Consider the following 13,321-nt stretch of genomic DNA (forward strand, 5'->3'; position numbering starts at 1 on the left):
ATCAAGGAGGTACCATTTGTGGTGATTAAATCAGATCTTCTTCCTGTACATCATTTTCCCCAGCAAAAGGGTACAGATTAGAGATGAGTTAAAAATATCCAATGATGTGAAGCATCTAGGTATTTTTCCTAGCCTCAAAATTGTCCAGAATATGTCAGGTATCAACTCAAGAAGCCTAGAATAAACAAAACTTACTAATTTCAAGTGCAGGTGTCCCTGCCTATTCCATTTGTATGTCTGCAAGCCACATTATAGACCCCCAGTTCATTTGTGCATTTATGCCTGGAAGATTTCAAGTTGGGAGAAAACCATTTGAGGCTGTTTGGGATTCCATTTTTCTCAGCTGTTACCAGTCAGTTTTCACCAGGACTTTGGAGGTTTAGTGGAAGAGAGGTGGCAATGACTCTATTACTCTTTCCAACTGCCATAAAGAATCTGCATCATAAAAGTACCTACTGAATTAATGCCCTAGTCCTCTGGAAAAGGATACAGTAAAACAGGAATGTTAGAGGGCTTGGGAAAGGGGAATATGAAAAATGAAAATCTGGCTGGAGTAAAAGAGTAACAAACTTGGTAGTGTTTGTAATACCACAGTTTCACTGGCAGAACTGCTCACTTTCCCAAACTCAGGTGCTTTTGCTTAACACCCATATAACATGCATTAAGATGTGGCATGATATCACAACTTCAGTGCATTTAAAAATCAAATCTATGATTTTTGTAGAGTTCTTGAGTATAAGTCTGGTTTAAATTATCTCAAAATAACACTAGGAACATCTGTTTAGCTCAGTTGAAGTTTCGAGAGCCAATACCAGCTGTTGGGGGAGGGATTTCACACATGTGTTACTCAAATCCTAACCAAATCTTAGTTTTTTTCATTCCCTTAATGATGCCTCCAAAACCAATAGGGTAAAGCAAACATTAGAATAAAAAAGAAGAGAAAAAGGGAGGGAGGAAGAGAGAAGAGAGGGGGAGACAGAGAAGAAAAAAAGATTACTCAATGCTTTGATGCATGTGACCAAGACCAAAATGATCACCCTCTCCAATTCAATACAGTATTAGCATGAGGACAAAAGGCATTTAAAAATCAATTTGGAGTTATTTCTAGTGGGGGTTGCCTAATCTTCGCAAGTTGAGGAATGAGAATATTCCCAAACGTTGAAAGGGCACTCAAGTATTTTTTCTCCTTTAAGCGGCAATCTAATTTTCACAGGGAATTCATTCAGTGTCATTGTTTTGGTTTTAGGTGTCTGTCCTGCCAGGCAGGGGCCGTGCACAAGGGCTGCATCTATCTTGAAGTGTGCACAATGGCCTCTCTTGCGGCTCTCTCTCTCTGTTATTGATCCTTACAGATGCTCCAAAGCCCTTCCCCCACCTTTCTCCAAATCCCAACCCCCCATTCTGAAAGATAGCTTAAGAAATAAGACTTCCTGCCTAGCGACTGGCAGGGCTGAAAGACCAGATTGTATGACTCCACAGATCAGGCCTGCCACAGTGAAAGCTTGAATAGAGTTAACCCTCTGTGAACTAAAACAAAACATTTGTATGCCCAGCTGTGACAAAGGTTAATTTAAATGGACAAGGGCCCAATATCTAAAACCAGGCAATGCTTTTTTTTACAGTAGCGTTTTCACTGACCTCTTTTGTAAGCAGCTGATTTTGCCTCTTAAGCTTCCAAAACCTCCTTCAACTAAGATAATTCATTTTGCTTTACTAGAATTTTGTATGGAAGATTCAGGTGAACAATTTTAAATTTATTTCCTTATTTTATGAAAGTTTTTGTTTTGGCACCATAAATTGTTTTCTGCAGTTGAATGGCTAAGAAAAACTGAAGTTTTAATACTTAAATATGAACTAGGGGAGAACTTTCTATGCAAACCTTTTTTCTCTTTCAGGGCTAGCGGACTACATATCACTAAGAGACTCAAGCTGATCGAAAGAAAATCTAAATCCTCCAGAGTCATCCCTTCTAAACTCATGTAATTACCGCTCTGGGACTCTGTCAGCTCCTAAACTCCTGTCCAGTAGATCCAAAGCAAATCTTACTTCTTAAACTACTCCTCTCTGGAAAAGCAGTATATCCAGAATAGTTTAACAAACAATTTCTGTGCATATTAGGAGAGGAGAGGAGGCTGTTCAAGGTAAATAACAGGTCTTATAAATTAGAACTGATATTTTCTGTGAACTTTCTTTTCTTTCTGTTAACGTACACTAAAAACCAATAAATTCTGGCACATAAGGTGCTGGGGGCCAACATATAAGGGAGGAAAGAAACCAAGGTTACTAAAAGGAAGAATGCTATTCTCAAAGGGCGTCCCACTTCCTTGGTTTGTGCATCCCCAGATTGAGAATGAAACTGCAAAGCTGCCTATGGCAGATGTTAGCCATGCTGCAAGGAGCTGGGAAGCTTTCCCAGGACCAGCTATTTCATAGAGTTAATGCCAGTCCTAGAAATTTATCAACTGCTACAAAAAGTAGGGAACTCTTCTCAGCAGTGCTTGCCTTGCCTTAAAGAAAATCAAACTCTCTGCAAACTCTTAGCCTGTATTTTATAAACACGGCAAATCTTTAATACTAAGATTCATCTTATATCTGTTCCTTCAGCTGTATGTGTCTTTCCTGGCCTAAATAATAAAGCTGTGGAAAACTGGGGTTTCTCACATAACTAGGAGACTATCCCAAATAAACAAGTTATAACACTAACTAGTCACTACTAATTACATTACATGTACATGCAGAAAATGTACCCATTTTAAAAACCCACTTAAAAAGAAATTAGCAATGGCTTAGTCTTACATCCCAAACTGTAAAGTATAGAAGTTCCCCCACAGAGGATGAGGTTGCCTTATCAATGGCCTCATGACCCCAATTCTATCTATAATTAACAGTAGTAAATAAGGCTTTGGCGGATATCAAACTGGATTAAGAAATTTAAAATATAAACAACTGTTAAGAGGTAAACAGAACAATTTTTTAATGTAAATTTTATCTAACTACTGGAACGTAAAATTCAGTTTAAATTTTTTTTTCAAATCACTATAAGATTTAAAACCGCACCCCCTTTCTTCTGCTTTTCATCAACCACAACAATGAATTCACTGCAGTTCTAATTCTTTTCTCCATTCCAAAACATTTACAGTCAGTTGCTACATATATGAAAACTTTATAGCTGAATTCTGTTAAGATACAAAAAAACAGTTGCCTGTGGACTGCCTCCCTTCTCCCTCAAGGCTATTTGCTCTAAACCTTCAAAGAAAATTTCTAACCCTTAAATGTGGGCCCCAGACTTAAACAGTCAGTTTCCTTACCTTCCCATGTCTCCATTTCATTCTTCTTGTAGTCTGCTGAAAAGTTCTATTGCACCCATGAAGAAACAGAGATTACAGGACAAGTCCAGCTTGATGACTACCCTTCCGACACTTGGTCAATTTCTCTAAGCCGGGACTACGACAGTCATCCTCACAGGTCAGTTTACAAGCTGGTCATGTGATTACAAAGTTCAGGCTCTAAGGTCACAACGTGTATGGAGTTCGTTTATTACCAAAGGTTATCTAAGTGGAACTGATAGACTTATTTTCTTTAGTTAACAATACTACCTAGCACATCTTTCTGAAAACTATTATGGGAACCATTTCATGGGAAATTCTCCTCCAATCTTCTTTAAGCTAAGATCCTAAAATTAAAAGGGAGCATTTTAAAAGAATTTATTTAAAAGGGTTCTCAGATGCTGATTTTTTTTTTTTCTTTTTTTTCCCAAGAGCTATTTTATGCTATAGTCTTCTGTACTGGATTAGAAAATTGAGAGCCAAAACCTTTGGCCTAAGGAAAAGACAAAACAGAAACTCAATGTTAGGCATATAGGGCTTTTCTGGGGGGCATGGGGGCCGTGCAGGAGTTGGATTCCCTGTTTTCTGTCATTATAATAAACAATGACAAGGCAAATTCCTCTAAGAAAATTAATACATGGAGCTAAGAGTTGTTTGCAGGGCTGACTTTAGTCCTTCATTTCCATGCTCTGGTTATCTGTACTAGCTTCAAAGAATGCTCTGGTTACACACAACTAGTTTGGAGAAAGAAAACTAGGTCTGCAAAATCCTTTTGGAAAGCAAAAGTTACTAATTTCACTCCCCGCTGCCCCTACTCTTAGCCGAAAGTTTACACCTTCAAAATAAGTTTCTTGCTTCATTCCCCTACAACTCATAAGATCTTAAACAATCATTATGCTACAGCTTCCCTGATTCTTGAACCACATCAGCAGCATGCAGCAGACTGTGTAACACCCGGTGTGCGCATACACACTCACACCTTACCATAGCACTGCAAAGGCAAGTAAATTGGAGCCACGTGCTAATAGCACGTGACGTCAAACATTCAGCTAAACATTCAAGTATCAAGATACAATAAAAGGGCAAGTTCCACTAAGAAGGTGGAATGGCCCAAAGAGAAACTAATTCCTGAGGATAAATGCTTTTTAACTGTGTAAAATGCTTCATTCTATGAAATCTCCCCTCCTAATTTAGCTTTAGGAATAACTTAAAGGCTGTGTACACTTTATAGCAGTATTCCAGAAAAAGGAGACCCTTCTTGGAATAGGACTGGAATCTGTCACTTAGCAGCCATATAACTGAATGGCAAATACTGCTACTACCATTACTAGAGGGCTTTCCTAACCAATAGAGAACATTAGGGTCATCTTACAAAGTAGGGCCTAAAGAGAAAGTGACCAGTGATTTAGAGGAAGAGAAAGGCTATAATTTGTCTAAAAATAAATATTCTGCCACTGCCATGACACATTTTACCCCATCATAAATACACTGACCAGCTTTCCTACCCCCACCCCAACTCTATATAAGAGATTTATCTTTTCTTCTCAGTCCCTGTGGATTTAATGTAGCTGTTAAATAATTTTAGTAAAGTCACTACAAATAGAACACAGGTGGAAAAAAATGGAAGGGGAAGGCCCACTAGCAAAAAGCTACTCAACTGGAAACACTTATTTAAAGGGCAGCTCTCTGTCTCCCTTAAGGATATGGATTTATTAGAACTAAATACCTGCACACAACAGAGGTGCAGTAAGCCTCTGTGCTTTACTGCACAAACCTTCAGAGGAAATGACTAAATAAGGAGCTATTAGTCTAATTTCTATCAAGACTGAAGCAGATGCGTTTTTAAGGTGGGTCCAACTAATGATCCTTGATGTACCCATAAGCCTGAGAACAAATCTTTAACATAGCTTAAGACAAGTAAGTTTCATCTTTGGATACAGAGCCACATTTCTCCACCATTTTCAGTCCCAAAAGTTTTTTGAGAGCTCTTTATAGACTCTACTGGGAGGAAGAGAGAAGATGAACACACACCACACTGCCCATGTGAATGTAAAAGATGAACGCTAAATCTTATTTTTGTTTTGTGGTTTTCCTTTTTTTTGGGGGGGGGGGGGGACAGGGCCCCACTCTGTTCACAGAGGCTGGAGTGCAGTGGCCAAATCATGGCCCACTGCAGCCTCTACCTGGGCCCAAACGATCCTCCCGCATGAGCCTCCCACATAGCTGGGACTAGAGGTACGCATCACCACACCTGGCTAATTTGTAAAAAATTTTTGTAGAAGGGGCCGGGCGCGGTGGCTCAAGCCTGTAATCCCAGCACTTTGGGAGGCTGAGGCGGGTGGATCACGAGGTCGAGAGATCGAGACCATCCTGGTCAACAAGGTGAAACCCTGTCTCTACTAAAAATACAAAAAATTAGCTGGGCATGGTGGTGTGTGCCTGTAATCCCAGCTACTCAGGAGGCTGAGACAGGAGAATTGCTTGAACCCAGGAGGCGGAGGTTGCGGTGAGCCGAGATCACGCCATTGCACTCCAGCCTGGGTAACAAGAGCGAAACTCCGTCTCCAAAAAAAAAAAATTTTGTAGAGACAGGAGTCTATGTTGCCCAGGTTGGTCTTGAACTCCTGTGCTCAAGTGATCCCTCTGCCTTGGCCTCCCAAAGTGCTGGGATTACAGGCATGAGCAACCACACCTGGTCTAAACACTAATTTTTAACTATGGCTACAAGTAAGATTGTTTAGTTGGGCATACACACCAGTGACCCCAGCTGTTCAGGAGGCTGAGGCAGGAGGCTGAGGCAGGAAGATGGCTTGAAGCCAGGAGTTTGAGGGTGAAGTGTGCAATGATTGTGCCTCTGAATAGTCACTGCACTCCAGCTTGCGCAATAGAGTGACCTCGTCTCTATTAAATGAAAACAGAAAGAGACAGAAGAAAAATCATTTAGGGGCCGGGCGCGGTGGCTCAAGCCTGTAATCCCAGCACTTTGGGAGGCCAAGGCGGGTAGATCACGAGGTCGAGAGATTGAGACCATCCTGGTCAACATGCTGAAACCCCGTCTCTACTAAAAATACAAAAAATTAGTTGGGCATGGTGGCACGTGCCTGTAATCCCAGCTACTCAGGAGGCTGAGGCAGGAGAATTGCCTGAACCCAGGAGGCGGAGGTTGCAGTGAGCCGAGATCGCGCCATTGTACTCTAGCCTGGGTAACAAGAGCGAAACTCCATCTCAAAAAAAAAAAAAAAAAAAATCATTTAGGATAACAGAACTACTGAAATTTTGTAAGTGGGAAGGAGAGAGAAAACAGGAAATCAACACTGTCTACTTGCTAATACTAGCTTTGAAACGTAGAAAAAAAGTAGATGAACAAAATTCTACATCCAATCATATGCAGCATTTGCATACTGCAAACCTAATGGAGTACAAATTATTATTTTGAATTCAGTTATTTTTATAACGTCCCTTGCAAAAATGAAGCAGAATAAACAAACCAAAAAGGAGGGGCAGGGTAAAAATTAAAAAAAAAAAAAAAAAACAGGAAGGGAAAGAGAGGAAAAAATAAAATGATTCATTGTTTCTCCTTAGCATCCTCCTTGGTCTCCTCCTTCACCTAAAGAGCTTCTAACTTTTCCGCCACTTTTTCGGTATGATCGTTATTTGCCCCATCCTGTCCTTTCTCTCTCTTCGATCTCTTTCCTGCATTCTTCAAACTTTGTTTTGAATTTCTGTGCATTCTCAGCATTCAGGACGTGGGTGGCCAGCAGCTCTGGCTTGGGGCGCCCGCCATCGCTGAAGTCAGGGTGGGCGTTCCAGACCCAGGCACAGTAGCTAATAATAGTTTTGAAATGTTTTTAAAAAGTGGATAAACAATATTCTACATTTTGTTCATCTACTCTGGGCTCCAGCTCCACCATCGGCGTGATGTAGGGTTGGCACAGATCGTCAAGGTCTTGTCCCTCTGCATGAGCAAGCAGATGGTTCTTTCTCCTTGTGCTTCACGAGCGTGATGTCGCCGGTGCCTCGCTCCTTCCATTTTGGAAGACCGTTCTCTGCAGCAAATCGAAACCGTTTTGCCGCCATTTTAGAAAGTTCCTCTTCATCTTCCTCCAGCATTTAAAATTTCTTGCTCAGGAAGAGAAACTACTGGCTCAAAGTGAGGGTCATGGTTAGACTCGTCTGCATTCTCAGTGGAAGTACCGTGGTCATCCGGAGCGTCCTTGGCGGCCGCAATCGGGGTGGGGGCGCGGTGGCGGCTGCGGCGGCGGCTCGGCTGGGTCAGTAGTCGCTGGCTCCACCGCCTCTCGGCGGCTACTCAGAGGCTACTCCTAGCTCCTTCCCTCCGCGTCTGGCCATGGAGTCCAAATTATGAATGGCAGAACCTTAGTTAAACACCAAGAGACTGTTTCCACTTTCATTTTAAAGACGCACAAACTGAAGCTCAAAGAAGGGAAGAGGCAGCAGTCATCAGACCATTAGAGAAGAAAATCAAATATCCTAGTCCTCTATTTCTTCCACTAAACCACATATATTTAGGACAGGAAATGGCAAAGTCTCTTTTGAGATGTTCCTAATAGCATTTCCCCTATGTTTATTCAAACAGAAGCTCTCAAAGATTACTGCAGATTTTGAGGCTGAAGGGGTAATTTTAGTTCTTCAGTGTAAAACACAAGACAGCAAATCTAGTGGCCACACGATCACTAGAATAATTTCTGCATTATTTGTTTTTAAGAGGCTTTCAATGAATGATGCAAAGTGAAAGCCGGGTGACCATGGGGGGGGGGGGACAACTTGTATCCATTTTAGAAAATCAGAAACATACAGAAAATGTTTTAAATTCCTAGAGGTTAAAGCAAAAAACAAGAGACCAAGATCTCTGGTTCTCATCTGTCGATCCTTGATACAGACAAGGTAAGAAAAGTGTTAGGGAAACAGAAATGAAGAAGTAATTCATTAGAGCAGACTCAGGTGCCACGGAGAGGGCATTACATTTGAGCTGAACCTGGATATTCCACAAGCAGACAAGTAGGAAAGGTTTTTCAAGACCTGAAGGAAAAAGGAGAAGGAATAAAGAAGACCTCAAAGGATTTTGTAATGCCAATGCTATGTAAAAGGGTAACATGACTGGCTGTGGGGAAAAAAAGGCTAGAGAGTGCACTTTAAGAAAAAAGACTAAAGAGTGCTTATATAGGCTTGGCAAGGTGGTTCACACCTGTAACCTCAGTATTTTGGGAGGCAGAGGTCTGTGGATCACTTGACCCAGGAGTTCGAGACCAGCCTAGGAAACATAGGGAGACCCTTGTCTCTACAAAAAATTTAAAAATTTGCCAGGTATGGTGGAACATACCTGTAGTCCCAGCTATCCCAGCTGAGGTGGAAGGGTTGCTTGAACCTGGGAGGTTGCAGTGAACTGTGATCCACTGCACTCCAACCTGGGCGACAGAGCAAGACCCTGTCTCAAAAAAAAGAACAGCCTTATGTAAACAACCAAATGTAATACATGTACTTTTAGATCCTGATTTGAACCAAACAACTGTAAAAAAGACATTTTTGGGACAATCCAGGAAATTTAAATATGTGTAAGACATTTAATTTGGTAAGTTTCCTACCTGCAAACTGAGAAAACTGAAAAAGGTGAGCTTTTCCTCCATTTAAAATTTCACGATTCCCCAGTCAAATCCGTGAATTTTTAAAGTATCCCAATCAAGAACAGATTATAATATGAATAAATAAGTCCTTTTTGAATAAAAAGAAAACAAACGAATCAGGTACAGAGCATACAAATAAAAATGCAGTCAACTGTGTGTCTCCTGAGAGGTCTAAACAAGTTGGGACTTATTCATCCCATATGGCATCCCTGACTGTTTACCTTCTTCTCAATTAAGACCCAGATCAGCCCAGAGATTAATGTAAATAAATACTCTAGCTCTGAACACAGCAACAGCTCAAAGTGCTGTTAAGCAACATGTACAGCTGAAGTAAAAAAAGATCAAAGTCGTAAAAAGCAAGTCTCAAACTTGGGGGCAGAGTAAACTGACAGGCTTTCTCCTTTGGTGCTCCTAAAAGGGTGGACCACTTGAAGGTTACTTGTTTGCACGCAGACTCTGGCTTCAGCCCTGACTTCTCTGGTTGTTTCATTTGTCCATCCAACCATCTACCTGACTTACACAGTCAGATGACACAGGAAAAGACTTCTATCCAAAGGGAACTCAGTTCTATGTGAGAACTCTGGGAAAAGGCCTGCAAGATAAAATGCCCCCAGTGAGTGTGGCATGATCTCACCGAGTCCCATCAATGGCTCCCAAGAACCTATGATATAAAGGCCCACACTCCTAAGGCCCTCCCTCTATAAGCCAGCTCCTCCTGACCTCTCCAGCTTCATTTCCCACCACTTCTCATTAAGTACCCATTACTCCAGGCATGCTAATCCACTTACTTATAGTGTAAATATTACACTAAGCTATTCCATTTGCCTGGAATAAGTCTTCTCACGATTTTCTTATAGTTTCCACTTCCACACACTAATCTTACTAGACTCAATTTAAAAATCACCTCCTCTGTAAAATATTTTAAGACCCCATTCACCCAGCCTTAAAATCAGGCAAAGTCAAATCACACCCTCCTTCCATGCTGCCTAGATCCCTAGAACATACTATGACAGTACTTATCAATCACGTAGTATTTTTACTTTACAATTCTATCCTTCCTTATTAATCTCATGTACTCCAAAGAGTCAAGCCCAGGGTTCCATCTTTGGTTTAGTATATAAAAGGCTTTCATAATAAGTTAAAGCAAATAGATGGCTCTGCAAGAATGTGTTGTGTGGGTGGGGTACAGTTTTTCTGCTGAACTTCTTAATAGTGAGTGCATTCATATACTTCTTCACTTTCACATGTTCTCTTTTATCTTACCTCATGAAAGGTTTTTTCTCCTATAAAAGCTCTACTTCAGAGTCTCCCATGTGTCAGGCCCCATGTTATATATATATATATATATATATATATATATATATATATATGTATATATTTTCTGATTTATAAGCCTATCTGAGACTAAATCTTCCAACAATGAAGGGCTGGCCCTGGTAGTCAAAGGTTCCTGATCAATACGTCTTTTGCTGGGTTCTTGCATTAGTGTAGAACCACATGTTGCTGACAATCTTTGGATTAATATATATAACACGTCTGTCACTGGATTCCGGAATATGAGAGAAAGGACTGTGCCACGTATTTTTGCCAACCACTGTATCCCAGGGCTTGAATATTTGTTAACTGAGGGAAGAAAGGAAAGGAGTTGCTTCAGAGAGCAGCAACATAGGAAAGGGGGAAAAATCCTTCGGGAATACAAATAGACTGCCTTAGGCCAGCCATTCCTGCACAGCCAAAACCAGTTTCCCCAGTCCCAATTCCAGCCCCAGTAAATCCTACCCATCCACAGTGCTCTCCTCTAATCGAGGGATTGGCTGTAATAAATCTGACAGATCGGTTGCAAATCAGCGAGTGCAATCCTAACTGCACCAACTCTATCCCTTTCTACTCTACTAAAAATTCAACTCTCTAAGGATGGCACAAGTGAAAGAAAGGACAACAGGGGCTTATGTAGTCTTTCTTTGGGGTAGAACTTGGCTCCCGATGGCAAAGGAATAGATTTTTATCAAACAAGAAATAATGCACATAATTCCAATCTGAGTGAACTACACTCAGCAACTGAGCCTTATCCTAGGTCCTGAAGTCAGGAACTGCTCCCCTGAATCTCACATCCTGATACCCGACTGCTCCCTGGGCATCTCCACTTAGATATATCCATCACAAGCACCTCAGATATATCCAAACCTGTCTTCCTTTAAAAATCCATTCCTCTTTCTAGGCTCCCGGTTCAGTGAAAGGCATCAACCACCCAAGCCAAACACCTGGCACTTTTTGTGACTCCTTCCTCCTCCTTGGCTATACCCACATACAACCTGTCATAAATCCTGTCTTTTCTACCCCCTCAAAAGTAGCTGAATCAGCTACCCTGAAGAGGTATTTACTAATCAAAGATGGGCTAATTTGAGCATCACTTAAAAATTATTAAATAGGGCACAGTGGCTCACACCTGTAATCCCAGCACTTTGGGAGGCTGAGGTGGGTGAACTGCTTGAGCCCAGGAGTTCAAGACCAGCCTGGGCAATACGGCAAAACCCTGTCTCTACCAAAAATACAAAAAATTAGCTGGGTGTGGTGGTGGACGCCTGTGGTCCCAGCAATTCAGGAGGCTGAGGTGGGAGGATTGCTTCTTGAGCCCGGGAGGCAGAGGTTGCAGTGAGCAGAGATCGCGCCACTGCAGTCCAGCATCAGTGACACAGCAAGACCCTGTCTCAAAAAAATAATTTTTAAAGTGAAAAAAAATTAAATAAAAGGGAAAAATTAGTATTTATTCTGCCTTTCCTAGATGAATTACACCACAAGGTAATAAACAACTATGGACAAATTTATAGAACCATTCCAGCTGATAAATAAATGAGAAATACTGGAATTAGAATAACACTATGAAATAATAGATCCTAGATACAAATCATCAAATGCAAAAAGAGAGAACAGGACTTCTGATGGAAGAATTCAACATCCTCATTGAAGTAGTCTTGCCAAAAATGTTGGATCTGAAGGCTTGAAGTTGATTAAGTCTCTATATACATCTTCTAAAATAAAAGAACTACAAAGTTCAGAATAACACATTCATCTACATTACAAGGATGTAATCAGCAACATCTGTGTGTGGTCAATTCAACAAGACAAACCCACCAATGTCTTAAATTAGAGGGGTAAAAAAGATGGAGGATAAATCTACAGATTAGGAAAACTTAACCTGGTAACAAAGTGAGACCTGTCTTTACAAAAAAACTGCCAGGTGTGGTGGTATATGTGCCTGTAGTCCTAGCTACTTGAGAGATGGAAGTGTCACTTGAGCCAGGAGTCCTAGGCTACAATGGCTATGATCATGCCACTGTACTCCAGCCACTACAGCCCAGGTGACAGAGCAAGAGTGAAACCTTGTCTCTTAAAAACAAAAAAATCCTCGCGACACTGCACTCCAGCCTGGGCGACAGAGCAAGAGTCTGTCTCAAAACAAACAAAAAAACACCACACTTTGAGAGGATAAGGATTCATACTGGAATATTAACAAATGAAATAATGATACTTAAGATTTGCTTCAAAATAAAATGGAAAAGGAGGACGTGGATGGAAGTATGAGTAGGACAGGGTTAGCCACTGGATGATGGTTGCTGAAGCTGGGAACATGGCTTCATTACACTACTTTGTATTTCTCCTTTTGTTTTATAAAAATTAAACCACACAAACAAATCTTGAATCCATCTATTTGTTTCCCTCATCACTCTCACAGTCTTGGCTATCACTATCGCCCATCTGGCTTATTTCAGTAGCTTTCTTTATGGGTATGTCTTGCTTGCTCCTTTTTCCTTTCTCTTTCTCTGCATCACCTTCCCGCAATCCATTCTCCATCCTGGCTGCTAAGACTCAAGTAAGACCATCCCAGTTCTAGTACTTAAAACCTTTCCACTGCCTTCAGAATAAAGTACCTTCCCATTCTCACATGAGCCTTTCTCTCCCTTCTCATATTCTCAGTGCTTTCAACAAACAGTGCTATTTGCGGTTTCTCAGATGTGCCTTTGCATGTAGTGTTACTTCTGCTTGACTAGTTTCCATGAGTTATTTAATTATCAGCAAATTCAGGCATGACATCTTCTAAGAAATCTCCTACTCTTCCCTGCCCTAAAAGTTCCAATTCTATGAATTTCCAAAGTTTCGTCCCTTTGTGTGCCTGCCTCCATGTGTCCATGGGTCTGTGACTCTTCCAAGAATAAGGGACCAGGGTTGGATTCATTTCTGTATTCCTGGAATCTGTCACAGAACATGGCACAAATGGGTACTTGATATGTTTGAACGATTTAAAAAAAAAGTTCTAGGCGTCCAAGAAATCCATAATTCTATATAAAGAGCTAA

The 13,321-nt window shown here is 41.0% G+C and overlaps 1 protein-coding gene and 1 pseudogene across 5 annotated transcripts in view; both read right to left on the reverse strand.

Moving 5' to 3' along the window:
* The window catches only part of NR6A1 (nuclear receptor subfamily 6 group A member 1), a 239,017-nt gene that overhangs the window by 61,883 nt on the left and 163,813 nt on the right, over positions 1 to 13,321 (reverse strand). The window lies entirely within an intron of this gene.
* LOC141583784 (ran-specific GTPase-activating protein pseudogene) lies at positions 5,397 to 10,273 on the reverse strand (annotated as a pseudogene).

This window comes from Saimiri boliviensis, chromosome 2 (genome assembly GCF_048565385.1).
Source record: "Saimiri boliviensis isolate mSaiBol1 chromosome 2, mSaiBol1.pri, whole genome shotgun sequence".
Lineage (NCBI taxonomy): Eukaryota > Metazoa > Chordata > Mammalia > Primates > Cebidae > Saimiri > Saimiri boliviensis.